General features: G+C 47.6%; 1 long non-coding RNA gene across 2 annotated transcripts; it reads right to left on the minus strand.

The window, feature by feature from the left end:
• Positions 1 to 12,433: 12,433 nt before the first annotated feature.
• LOC147345839 (uncharacterized) lies at positions 12,434 to 13,733 on the minus strand. 2 transcript variants are annotated; one of them, XR_015153681.1, is made up of 2 exons: positions 12,971 to 13,733; positions 12,434 to 12,658 (listed from the first exon to the last, which is right to left on the minus strand). It is a non-coding gene; the product is annotated as an uncharacterized LOC147345839 (long non-coding RNA). The 2 variants fall into 2 exon arrangements; XR_015153682.1 differs by having other exon boundaries at positions 13,204 to 13,547.
• Positions 13,734 to 14,476: the final 743 nt, after the last annotated feature.

A 14,476-nucleotide genomic window follows, 5' to 3' on the forward strand; every position in this document is an offset into this window, starting at 1 on the left:
TTTTCATTTGTTTTTCCTCTTCACTGATTTGCCTATTCATATTTTTGCCAATTTTAAACATTAGGTTTATATTTTTTACTATGAAATCTATAGTAACTGTATCCTGAACACTAATATTATATGGATAAATGTTCATTCTGTGGCCTATTTGGTTTGTCTTTTGAGAAATTCAAGTGTTCATTTTAACATAATTATGTGGACCAGCCTTTTCCTCTTTCCCAAGGAGAATGCACGCTGTCCATCGCGATTCTAATTCTCTTAAAGACCTCCCCCAGCCCAAGCCTGGATCCACACCTCGTGGTGAGGGGACCTGGGCGTCCATCCGTGTTCTGGGCCCTCCAGTTGCCTTCCCTCTGCCGGATTCAGCCTGTCCCCCAGCCCTGCCTGCACCGATCACCTCAATACTGTCTGGGCTTCTCCCCCACTAGATTTTAGATGTTTGAATCCGTTCTCCATCCAGGTGGGAGATTTGAAGGGGAGGCAGGGCCTCTGAGACGGGACCAGCACCGGGGTGGGCCGGGTGTGAGCGCACCACTCGGGCTGCAGGGCTGTGGCGAGGCAGGGTCTCAGCGGTGACCTGCAGGGTCTAGAGACTGATCACACAGGAGCTGCAGGGAGGGAGGGGCGGGTCACCTTCAGCATCCCAAGGCTGCCAAGCGCTGCCCCGGGCGCCTGAGCTCCCGTGCCCGGCTCTGTCCCCAGGTCAGTACATCCAGGAGAACTGTGTGCACTTGGAGAGGAGAGAAGGAAGAGAACCAAATGGAGAAAATGCAGGAGACAGAGTTGAGGAGGAGGCGCGCCACCTGGTGGCCTATCAGGCTGCCTGCACTGCACGCGGAGCCGCGACAACCCGGCCATCTAGGATCCAGGCCCGACCTCCAGCGTGGAGCACATTGGCACATACAGGCCGCTTGACGATACCAGTACTCATTAAGCAACGAGTCTGAGGGTTTCTTTTAATTAGTAGGTTTTTTTTTTTTTTACAGTTTTTCATTTTCAGAAAAATAGAGCAGCTGATACAGGGAGCTCCCGTGCCCTTGCCCCAATATACACAGTTTTTCCTATTAACACTTTCCATTAGTGTTACCTGTTGGAATTAATGAACTGATACTGACACAGTACTATTAGCCAAATTTCATACTTTAAGGCCCATTTTTGTACAGTTCTGTGGGTTTTGACAAATGCTTGTAATGAATCCACCATTATAATATCAGAGGACAGTTTCACTGCTTTTGAATCTCTTGGTGTTCTCCATGATCACCCTTCTCTCCCTACCCCCGAATCTCTGGCAGTCACTGATCTTTTACTGTCTGTCACCTTTTCCAAAATGTCACATAGAACCATACAGTATGTGTCCTGTTTCGGATTGGCTTCTGTTCAGTTCAGTCACTCAGTCATGTCCGACTCTGCAACCCCATGAATCGCAGCACGCCAGGCCTCCCCGTCCATCACCAACTCCCGGAGTTTGCCCAAACTCATGTCCATCGAGTCGGTGATGCCATCCAGCCATCTCATCCTCTGTCGTCCCCTTCTCCTCCTGCCCCCAATCCCTCCCAGCATCAGGGTCTTTTCCAATGAGTCAGCTCTTCGCATGAGGTGGCCAAAGTACTGGAGTTTCAGCTTCAGCATCAGTCCTTCCAATGAACACCCAGGGCTGATCTCCTTTAGGATGGACTGGTTGGATCTCCATGCAGTCCAAGGGACTCTCAAGAGTCTTCTCTAACACCACAGTTCAAAAGCATCAATTCTTCAGCACTCAGCCTTCTTCACAGTCCAACTCTCACATCCATACATGACCACTGGAAATACCATAGCCCTGACTAGATGGACCTTTGTTGGCCAAGTAATGTCTCTGCTTTTCAATATGCTATCTAGGTTGGTCATAACCTTCCTTCCAAGGAGTAAGCGCCTTTTAATTTCATGGCTGCAGTCACCATCTGCAGTGATTTTGGAGCCCAGAAAAATAAAGTCTGACACTGTTTCCACTGTTTCCCCATCTATTTCCCATGAAGTGGTGGGACCGGATGCCATGATCTTCATTTTCTGAATGTTGAGCTTTAAGCCAACTTTTTCGCTCTCCACTTTCACTTTCATCAAGAGGCTTTTGAGTTCCTCTTCACTTTCTGCCATAAGGGCGGTGTCATCTGCATATCTGAGGTTATGGATATTTCTCCCAGCAATCTTGATTCCAGCTTGTGCTTCTTCCAGCCCAGCATTTCTCATGATGTACTCTGCATAGAAGTTAAATAAGCAGGGTGACAACATACAGCCTTGATATACTCCTTTTCCTATTTGGAACCAGTCTGTTGTTCCATGTTCAGTTCTAACTGTTGCCTCCTGACCTGCATTTAGGTTTCTCAAGAGGCAGGTCAGGTGGTCTGGTATTCCGATCTCTTTCAGAATTTTCCAGTTTACTGCGATCCACACAAAGGCTTTGGCATAGTCAATAAAGCAGAAATAGATGTTTTTCTGGAACTCGCTTGCTTTTTCCATGATCCAGTGGATGTTGGCAATTTGATCTCTGGTTCCTCTGCCTTTTCTAAAACCAGCTTGAACATCAGGACATTCACGGTTCACGTATTGCTGAAGCCTGGCTTGGAGAATTTTGAGCAGTACTTTGCTAGCGTGTGAGATGAGTGCAATTGTGAGGTAGTTTGAGCATTCTTTGGCATTGCCTTTCTTTGGGATTGGAATGAAAACTGACCTTTTCCAGTCCTGTGGCCACTGCTGAGTTTTCCAAATTTGTTGGCATATTGAGTGCAGCACTTTCACAGCATCATCTTTCAGGATTTGAAGTAGCTCAAGTGGAATTCCATCACCTCCACTAGCTTTGTTCATAGTGATGCTTTCTAAGGCCCACTTGACTTCACATTCCAGGATGTCTGGCCCTAGGTCAGTGATCACACCATCGTGATTATCTGGGTCGTGAAGATCTTTTATGTACAGTTCTTCTGTGTATTCTTGCCATCTCTTAATATCTTCTGCTTCTGTTAGGTCCATACCATTTCTGTCCTTTATCGAGCCCATCTTTGCATGAAATGTTCCCTTGGTATCTCTAATTTTCTTGAAGAGGTCTCTAGTTAGGTCTCTGGCTTCTGTTAGCAATGTGCATTTAAGATTTCTCCATGTCTTTTTTCTTGCTACCTCATTTCTTTTTATTGCTGAGCTGAAAAACATTCCAAAGTCTGGATGAACCACAGTTTATTTATCCATTCACCTACTGAAGTGCATCTTGTTTGTTTCCAAGTTTTCACGACTGTGAATAAAGCTGCTTTTAAACATCCATGCACATTTCTTTGGGGACATACGTTTTCATCCCCTTGGGTAAATACCAAGGGGCCTGCTTGCTGGATCACATGATAAGGCTATATTTAGTTTGGTGAGAAGCCGCCAAACCGGCTTCCAAAGTGCTGCACCATTGTGCATCCCCACCAGTGATGAACGGAGCTCCTGTTGCCTTGCTTCCTCCCAGCGTCTGGATGCTGGTCACTAATAGGTGTGTCCTGGTTCCTCGCTGTTGTTGTGATTTGCAATTCTCCAGCAACGTATGATTCAGAGCATCTTTTCCTATACTTATTTGTCATCTGCATATCTTCTCTGCCCAATTTTTAAATTGGGTTGCTTGTCTTCTTGTTGAGTTTTAACTTTGTTTTGGGTACCAGTTTTTTAACCAATATGTGTTTTGCAATGTATTTTAATATATATGGGCTTCCCTAGTGGCTCAGATGGTAAAGAATCTGCTTGCAATGAAGGAGACACCAGTTTGATCCCTGGGTTGGGAAGACCCCTCAGAGAAGGAAATGGCAACCCACTCCAGTATTCTTGTCTGGAAAATCCTACGGACAGAGAAGCCTGGCAAGCTACAGTCCATGGGGTCACAAAGAGTCAGATACAACTTACTGACTGATATTTAATTAGAGACATTTAAATAAAACACTTGCTGTGTCACTTAAAATAATTTGCTATACTAACTGTTGTATCTATACAACATTTTCGTTTATATTATTTAAATCTCTCAAAGATAAATAAATAGTAACATAGAATCATTTCTGTGGACATATGATTAAAACAACCCTCACAGCATCCATGGAAGTTCACTTCTCATAGACTGCAGCCTCAGTTAGGCATCTCCTTTCAAAGAGATAGGCGATTGCGACCCATGGTGCAGGGGACTTAACACACACTAACATTTGTTTAGCACTGTCTGCCTGGAAACCCACTCACGTGCAGGTTTAAATTATATTGATTTCTTAGTTTTTAAATACCTTAGTCCATTCAGGCTGCTATAACAGAGTACCACAGGCTGCATGTCTCATGAACAGCAGACATCTGTCTCTCATGGCTCGAGGCTGGCAGCCTGAAGTCAGGTGCTAGCGTGGCTGGGCTCTGGGGAGGCTCTCGTCTGAGTTGTAGATGGCCGCCTTCCTGCTGAGTCCTCACGCAAGAGAAAGGGCAGAGGAGTACTGTAGGGCCACGTTAACAAGGGCACTAATCCCACCACAAGGGCTCCACCTTCATGACCGAATCACCTCCAAAAAGCCTCACCTCCTAACACCATCACATGAACGTGGGGGAGGGACACACCTGTTCAGCCCATGTACTAAGTCACTTTAGTCGTGTCTGACTATTTGCGACCCCATGGGTTGTATCCTCTGTCCAGGCAAGAATACTGAAGTAGGTTGCCATTTCTTCCTCCAGGGGATCTTCCCGACCCGGGGATCAAACCCGAATCTCACGTTTCCCACATTGGCAGATGGATTCTTTACCACTGAGCCACCAGGCCCACCCATGTTGCTGCAAATGGCATTTTCACTCTTTTTTATGACTAATATTCCATTGCATATATATTTACTACATCTTATTTTAATATAAAGCAAGTGATCGCTAGTGTTCTCTCTAGTTTTAACACTTATGATTCAAAATTCTTGAGGCTTACCTTTCAGTTCAATTCAGCCGCTCAGTCGTGTCCGACTCTTTGTGACCCCATGAATCGCAGCACACCAGGCCTCCCTGCCCATCACCAACTCCTGGAGTTCACTCAAACTCACGTTCATCGAGTCACTGATGCCATCCAGCCATCTCATCCTCTGTCATCCCTTTCTCCTCCTGCCCCCAATCCCTCCCAGCATCAGAGTCAACTCTTTGCATGAGGTGGCGAAAGTATTGGAGTTTCAGCTTTAGCATCATTCCTTCCAAAGAACACCCAGGGCTGATCCCCTTTAGAATGGACTGATTGGACCTCCTTGCAGTCCAAGGGACTCTCAAGAGTCTTCTCCAACACCACAGTTCAAAAGCATCAATTCTTTGGTGCTCAGCCTTCTTCATAGTCCAACTCTCACATCCATACATGACTACTGGAAAAACCATAGCCTTGACTAGACAGACCTTTGTTGGCAAAGTAATGTCTCTGCTTTTGAATATGCTATCTAGGTCGGTCATAACTTTCCTTCCAAGGAGTAAGCGTCTTTTAACTTCATGGCTGCAGTCACCATCTGCAGTGATTTTGGAGCCCCAAAAAATAAAGTCTGACACTGCTTCCACTGTTTCCCCATCTATTTCCCAGAGGCTTACCTTTAGGTCACAGGAAATTGCTACATTAAAAAGTCTGCAAAAGTCACAGGATATATCTGACATTTTGCCACAAAAGGAAGGAAATTGAAGCTTTCGCTTTATTCTCAGCTAAGATCTGAAACAGCAAAGTTGTAGGTAGAAAATCATAAACCCACCCAAGGAGATTGTGACAACCGGGTAAGGAACATGTGTGCTGGTGTCTGGCTGAACACATTTAATAAGAAGTGAATGAGTAAAACACGATGAAAAACATCAAGGAAAACTTCAGTCTAGAGTGAGACAAGTGCCATCACTTCAGATCAGTAACAGCAACAACCCAAGGGTGATCTGGGAGCACAGCCTCCAGAGCGCAAATCACACCCCACAAAGTGTGGCCCACTTGCACTCCCACCCCAGTGCAGCTGCAAGCGTGCTTCCCGAAGCTTCAGGAATAGCCGCACCACCACCTCGGGGAGAGCTGTCCTCACCACCGGTACAGCCCACGAGGCGCAGGTCACCATGTTTTCATTCCACATTTCTTTGGCAACTAGTATGACTGAGCGACTTCACTTTCACTTTTCACTTTCCTGCATTGGAGAAGGAAATGGCAACCCACTCCAGTGTTCTTGCCTGGAGAATCCCAGGGACGGGGGAGCCTGGTGAGCTGCCATCTATGGGGTCGTACAGAGTCGGACTGAAGAGACTTAGCAGCAGCAGCAGCAGAGGCTGGACTTCTATTTACTCACTGTCCTTTCCAGTTTGTCTCTTGTGAACACTTGCTTGGATCTCTGGCCATTTTCTGTGGGGGCGGAGTCACAGGGCTTCCTTCTTCTAGTTGATCTGAAGGGTATTTTATATATTTATCCTGAGAACACTGCTAGGGTGGTTAATCAGTAACTTCTTCCACACACTCCATGGTCTGTGCCTGCGCACTTGGTAGGACACGTCTAGCCCCTGGAGGATGCTCGGCCCGGCACCCTCGCTCTGGGAGCCACTGTGCGGGGCCCATGTACCTGCGAGCTCCGGGGGCTGCAGGGCCAACACGAGGCTGGGGGCGCTCCAGACAGACGCCCCTCACTGCCCCCAGCTCCCACTCATCTTCCCCAGCACACAAAGAGCACGAAGACGTCTTCAGGGTTAACAAGCCACACATTATGCTTCCAGAATTATTTGACATTTTGACTGCCCTGAAGTGTGAAAGGCCCTCATTGTGTCCGGACTCACATGCGCCATGACCCTCATGGGGTCCTAGTTAGACGCCTGCTTCTCCATCCTGACAGGACAAGCGCTGTCCTCTGGGAGTTTGAGGACAATGTTCCAGTTATACGCCCAGAAAAGAGCAATGTATGCCCAGGAATCAACTCACTGAATCACTAACCTCCTACATCCTCTTTAGAGCCTGAAGAAAGATTCCTCAAAGGCGTCTTTCCCCACCCATGTGAGAGCACTGGTGGGCAGACAGAGTGCGGAGCCAAGCAGGAAGAGAAAGGGAAGGGTGGAGGCCCGAGAACATGCCGCACCCCCACCCCCCGGAGGCCGATATAGGACCCCCTCAAAAGACAAAGCCATAAATGTTCATTTCCACCCAAGTCATTTTTATCACATCTTGATGAAGAGCTATTTGGCAGAAACACTTGTTATCTTTCAAGGTCTTAAGGATATGGCTGCATCCTTAGAACACTCTTCACGTGGACACGTGTCTGCTCAGGGGTGTACCCCCTTCTGCAGGTGGTTCCTTCTCCCGTGTCAAAGCGTCCTTGGCATTTTACTCCTTCTTGTTTTGACCACTTCACTGAGCCAAACAGGAAAGAACATAGTTTTCTCCAGTTACACTAATCCAGCCTTGGGTGAAAGGGTCTCCAGAGAAGACACCTGAGGGGTGGGTGGGACTGAGGATGCTGTGGAAGGAGACATTGGTGTGGTGGTGGGGGGAGCTCCAGGTGTGGGTGCAGGACCTGGGGGGCGGGGGGTGGCAGGGCAGCATTCTCCCCCCACCCCACCCAGAGCTCCCAGTGCCCTGTCATGACTGGAGCACAAAGGCGTAACTGGCAAGGGCATGATGATGAGTGAGCACATGCCTGTGCTCACCCAGGCATACAGCCAAGGGGGACCCAAGATTCTAAGTGACCCACCCCCTCCCACAGACATACAGAGACTGCTGACCCTCCACCTCGAGGAGTGCTCAGCTCTCTTAGGTCACTGCAGAAGTCAAGTCGGGCTGGCACCCATGTGCTTCAGCATCTTCCTGACTCTGGATGCATTTGTATATTTGAACATTTTCTCTTACTTCCCAAGCAAGAGTAAACAAGAGCAGAGAGGATCCCATATCAGCTATCCACTCGCTGGTCTGCACGTCTCCCGAAGGGGCCGGGGCACATGCCTGTTTCTTCCTCCCTTTCTAAGATCCCTGTGTTTTAGAGGCAGAAATTTTTTTTAATGTATTCTGGATATTAATTCCTTATCAGGTATATGATTTGCAAATATTTTTTCTCTCATTCTTTAGGTTTTCATTTCACTTTCTTAATAATGTCCTTTTGTTGTACAAGTTTTTAATTCTAATCATCTAATTTATCTAGTTTTTCTTTTATTGCTCATGTTTTTGTGCCACATCTAAGAATCAACCACAAAATAAGGCTGTGAATATTCATCCTGTATTTTCTTCTAAGAGGTTCACATTCAGGTCACCGATTCACTGTGGTTTAATTTTTGAATATAGTGGAAAGTAGGGTCCAAATTCACTCCTTTGCATGTGGATATCCATTTGTTGAAGAGACCATTCTTTCTCTGTTGAATAATCTCGGTCCTCTTGTCAAAAAGCACCTGGTCACAGATACGTGCTTATTTCTGGACCCCAAAGCCCATTCTGTTGATCCCTGTGCCTATCCTCATGCCAGTACCACACTGTTTTGATTACTGCAGCTTTGTAGCAGGTTTTGAAATCATAAAATGTGAGTCCTCCAACTTTGTTCTTCTTTTTTAAGATTGCTTTGGCTCCTCAGGGTCTCCTGCAATGCTATTTGAATTTTATTAGGGACTGCACTTGAATTTGTAGATAGCTTTGTCATCTTAACAACACTGAGTCTTTCAACTCATGATATGAAACCTATTTCATTTTATTTAGGTCTTCCTAAATTTCTTTCAGCAAAGTTTTACAGTTTTCAGTGTACAAGTCTGTCACCTACTTGATTAAATTCATTGCTGTCTTGTATTCTTTTTGATGCAAATGTAAAAGGAATTGTTTTCTCAAGTTCCTTTTTGAATTACTCATTGGTCGTGTATATAGAAACAACTGGTTTCTGTGTGTGGTCTCGTACTTTGAAACTTTGCTGAATTTATTATCTGTAGTAGGATGTGTGTGTGTGTTCTTTAGGATTTTATGTATAGGATCATGTAATCTGAAGTAGAGATAGTTTTACTCCTTTCTTTCCGATTTGGGTATCTTTTTTTTTTCTCTTGTCTAATTGCTCTGGCTAGAACTTGCAATACAATGCTGAATAGCAGAGGTGAAAGCTGGCATCCTTGACTTGTTCCTTATCTTAGGGACAAAGCTTTCAGTCTTTTTAGCTATTAAAAAAAAAAACAATTTCATTTTTCCCAATTATGTACAGGATTCATGAGAGCTTTGAAACCAGATCCACACAGCTTTAATCATCAAGGACACAGGTTTTGATTTTAAAATAGCACTGTCTTCTTCTTATTCCATTTTATAAATGTTTATCAACAATGTTCATAATTGTCCCATCTCTATTTCCTGAGCATTGCTCATATGGCTCCTGCTCATTGCATTTATGGGCTTACCCCAACAGAGACAAGGCAGCTAGTTGGCCCCAGTTCATATTCTAAATAACTAAGTACTGATCAGTGTCATAGCTAAGAGTTCCACCCATGTGAATTCTATCTAATTATCTTCCATCCAAGTTCTCATTTTTCAGATCAGTGACATCTTACAAACACAGATATTTTAATGAAAAGTTGAGCCATAAATTTAGTCAGTTCTGTTTCAATTATCCATGCCTTCCAAATTTTCTTTGACACAAATTGCCAAAATTGCAGTGTTTAGAACACACTGGGATCTTTTATTGCCTGGCTCTTATCACAAAAGTCTGCCCAAAACGTGCTTATGAAGGGCATTCCCAAGGAACAAATTAATGTTGCTCTAGCCCTCCCCAGATTTGGTACATCTGTTTTGGATTCCATTATAATTTTAAAATGTTAGAGTAGGCAATGTTCTGATGCAGTGAAATTGCCAGGGGACTCCACACAGCCCTGAAGGCTGCCAGACCATTTGAAATAACATGTCAGTGAGTTCAGAAAGACCTACTTTTAGAATACAGATGGAGTGAAGGACACTTCATTCACCCTGAGTCGAGTCCAACAAATGAGGCAAAAGATGACCATCAAAGACCGAGGACACCAGAACATTAGCACACTTGCAGCTGGTCCACCCCAAGAACTGTCAGTATTACAATGGGAAGCCTTATGGTTATGGAACGCCCACTCTGTGCCACGTGGTGTGCTGGGAGCTCTGCACACATTATCACAACTCTAGGAGGGAGATAAGGTAAGGTAAACCTTACAGAAGAACTGATGCTGAAACTGAAGCTCCAATGCTTTGGCCACCTGATGCAAAGAGCTGACTCACTGGAAAAGAGCCTGATGCTGGGAAAGATTGAGGGCAGGAGAAGGAGACGACAGAGGATGAGATGGTTGGATGGCATCACCGACTCAATGGACATGAGTTTGAGCAAACTCCGGGAGACAGTGAAGACCAGGGAAGTCTGGCATGCTGCAGTCCATGGGGTTGTAGAGTTGGGCACGCCTTAGCAACTGAATACAAACCTTCTTACTAATAAGGAAACAGGCTCAGATATAGTTTGTCTAGGGTCATGGGCCTGAGCATGGGAGAACAGGGATTAGGTTTGGGGTCTTAGGGAAACATCTCTCCTCCTTCCCCTACCCCAGGGGCCAGCAAACAAGGAAGGACTGAAGTGCAAGCCTGGCCTCCCCCCATTGCTTTCTGTAATTAAGGTTTTACTGGAACATTAGCAGGCCTACTCATCAAGTCATGTGTGTGAGGCGTCCGTAACACGGGCCAGCTGAGCAGTTGAAACAGACTGTGTAGCCCCCAAAGCCTGAGACATTTACTCTCTGGCCCCTTTCAGGAGAAAAAAAAATTGCAGGCCTGTACCCTCCACAGTGAGACCTACTCTTACGTCTGAGCTTCTCCTCCATCCGCCCCGCGCCGTGCTCATCCCACAGGAAGCCTAGAAACACCTGCCATGTGTGCTAAGACAGAGGCTCTTGCAGCCCCAGAGTTGGCAGAAACAGTCCTTCTTCCCATGTTTGGTCACCATCACTAATGTACAAGTGCCCACACGTGGCCACTGTCCACTTTCCAAGGTCGCCACCAGCGACCGCAGCCTCATCACAGCCACGCTCAGAGGACCTGCTGTCCTGGCCACCTGCACTGCAGAAGCATTGAGACCAAGAGCAGGACCCCAGCGCCAGGCAGTTCTGTACCCCCCAAGCATCCCTCTCCACCAAGGTCTCCATGACCAGCACATGCAGCCCTCTGCCTCACACACCCAAGCCGTTCCTGCCTCTGGATGGATGGAGAACCTGAACAGCTGAGGTTTAAACAGGCACCTTATTTAAGGGTCACCTGCTCCCTGGCTTTGTTCTGGCACCAACTCGCCACTGGTGGGCAGGACCGTTTACTTGTCAGTTTGGAGACCAGCAGCCTGGAAATTTACAGCACTGAGTAGTCAGGAGAGGAAGCTGTAAAGTGCCTGACAGAACGGCTCTAAAAATTAAGATCTCTGCTTCCTGAATCTCCGGGCTGAAAATCCTCAAATCCGGCCGTCTGGCTTAGCTCTCCTCCTCCTGCACCACACTTATTCTTACACGACACAGGGAAAAAAGATCAGGATGACTTTAACACAATCCTATCTGGAAACCTTCCTCACACTTAGTTCCTGAGCTGAAGTAGGCTCTTCCAGTTTCCCAGGAAGTCCATCAGGAAGCCACGAGAGGGGAGCTGGGCCACAGGGGAGAAGTCAGGTGTCTGGACGGCAGCCCAGCACCTCAGCAGGCCATGTCCATGCTTTGCAAGAGCCCGCTCTCTTAATTCAGAGAGCTCTAGGCTCACGCTCTGCCCTTGCCATGTACTGGCTGGCTAACTCAGGCCATGTACTGAATTCTCTCCATCTTGGTTTTTTACTTCAGAGCATCTGATGGAGGAACTTTTGTAAATCAAAGAGCATGAGGCCCAAGCTGCAGTGGATGCAGTTCTTTCTTTTTTCACCATTTGTCCTTATCGTCCCCTAACATGGCTTAGCAAAGGGTAAGGCCAAAGGCCTTAGAAAATCTGAAGCAATAAAGTACAAACGGGGGAGTACAAGGCTCTGAAGAGCAAAAGGACATCTATTTAGACACCATTGGCTATTCAGCTTCATTAATCATTGTCTAACCTGATTTTCTGAAGCACAGATGACACTGATGTGGACAACTGTTATTTTCTGGAGTCAGAGGAAATATAACATTCTTTGCTAGGTTATTTCTCCTCAGTCGGGCTCCCTCCAGACTTTTTCTGTGTTCACGGGTGGCCATGTGGAATCAGGTCATTGTCATCTGCACTTTATTTTTTTATTTTGACCACATGGTATGGCTTGCAGGATCTTAGTTCTCTGACCAGGGACTGAACCTATGCCCCCTGCATTGGGAATGCAGTCTTAACGACTGGACTGACCACACAGGAAGTCCCTAATCCACGCTTCAGACTGAATAAATGGGCTCACTGACAGCAAACCTGACATCTGAATGGAGAGAAAGAGTAAAACAGACAACCCCAAATGTATAAAATACAAGTAATTTACAGCTTGACTTTGGCGTATCCTGTGGTTCTTTCATTGTGAGTACATCTGATACTGTGGGAAGTCCAAACACTTCACAGAAGTGACTGCCAGCCTCTGAAGCCCACCCTCAGGAAGCCCTGGAGACGGTCCAGCGTCCTGACATGACACTCACAGCTTCCGCCCACTGCCTTGGGGCTCTGATGCGTCTGACCTGAAGGCTCCCATCTTCAACTTCAGAAGGCATTTCCTTCATCCTTCAAAAAAAAAAAAAGAACCAGAAAAATAAGTTAGAACACGGGTGTGTCTCCACCAGGTGGCAGCGGCGCCTAATTCACCGGCTTCGGCCCCTTGGCTAAACCAGACAGTGGGCAAGGCCCTGCCTGGAGTTTACACCTCTATGCACAGACTTGACGGTACATTTCCGAGGAAGCTGAGACCCTGGGCTGTGAGCCATTGGTGCTGAGTCCCGCTGGTCGGGCTGCGGCCGCGCCTGCGGAGGCCCAGGCCGCCGAAGTCCAACCTATCCCTTTCCCGCATGACCGCGGCCCCAGACGCCAGGTTCTCACCTGGCGCCTAGGCTGGGTTGGGCTGGGTCGCCACATGCCTAGGGCACCTCGAAACTGTCCCCAGGAGCGGGCGTCCTGCCCTTCCAGTTCAGTCAGCAGACAGCCGGTGACTGCAGTGACGAGAAAGGGCGGAGGTGGAGGGGCACTCTCTCCTATTATCCAAACGAAGCGTTAGCGTTACACTCGTACTAGAGACACTAGTTACTAATGTTACCAGAGCTCATGGCACACACACAGTCCAGCAGAGGCTTCCTCCCAGCCGCTCCCGCTCCACCGGGCACCTGGGTCCAAGCGGAGCAATCCTACTAGAAATAACCGCGTTACTCCTGTACACCCAGGTGCGCCCCTACACTTCTGGGATGGGGCAATGGTGAGCACACAGCCTCTCGTGAGACCAGGGCTGCAGCCTCCGCAGCAACCACAGCGGCAGATTGTTCCCACATTATCGTTTCTGTGTTCCTGGACGCAGTGGAGCGAGCCCGTGGCCTCGCGCCTCCGCCGTGAACTCCCGCGCAGCCTGCTGATTGGAGGATATGAACTCTCACGTGACCCATGCCAGCCAGTCACGTGGCTGTACGTCAGCGTCAGTCAGTCACGTGGCTGCCCTGAGCACTATTGGTAAACATGGCGCGTATCTCATACACCCTGCCACGCTGTGTTGTGAGTTTTCTGTTTGGTTTTGTTTCAAAGCATTTCGCCGCCAGTTTCACCCCCCAGGCGGTCCTGAATGGAGTCGGGGTGAACAGGGGGATGCTGCCCAGAGTGTTCGGGTGAACGGAGGAGTGTATCAATGTAGTATGATGGATAAAGCACGTCACTGCAGGAGAGAGAAGTGGCAGGACCGGCAGACGGACACATAAGAAGAGAAGGACGTGGAGGCTGGCCCTCCTGGCCGATGCACAGGTGGAGGGAGGCGATGGCAATAAGGAGTGGACTTGTCACTTTTAAAGAATAAAAATCACTTTTGGGAATTCCCGCTTTGAACTTAAGATCGACATGCAACCTTTTAACTCTTCAAGTCCGTCCCCCACCACTCACTTTGGGTATTTCAGTGTTCTCGGGGCTTCCCTGTTGACCCAGGGGGTAAAGAATCAGCCTGAGGTGCTGGAGACCCAGGATTGATCTCTGGGATCAGGAAGAGCCCCTGGAGGAGGGCATGGATACCCACTCCAGTATTCTTGCCTGGAGAATCCCATGGACAGAGGGGCCTGATGGACTACAGCCTATGGAGTCGCAAAGAGTCGGACACGACTGAGCGACTAAATACACACACACACACACACCCCCCCCCCATAAATGTCCTCTGTTAGACCAGGCCCCTGGGGTCGCAAAGAGTCGGACACGACTGAGCGACTAAATACACACACACACACCCCCCCTAAATGTACTCTGTTAGACCAGTGAAAACAGTGCCGTAAAAGGGAGACAGCTGTGATTTCTATAAGACCAGTTTCATATCAGATTTCTCACTGGCAAGGAACAGGGCATATGAGCCACACACACCCC

Source organism: Bos grunniens, chromosome 24, assembly GCF_055505025.1.
Source record: "Bos grunniens cultivar Pamir isolate PY7600 chromosome 24, Bosgru_T2T1.0, whole genome shotgun sequence".
NCBI classification, from domain to species: domain Eukaryota; kingdom Metazoa; phylum Chordata; class Mammalia; order Artiodactyla; family Bovidae; genus Bos; species Bos grunniens.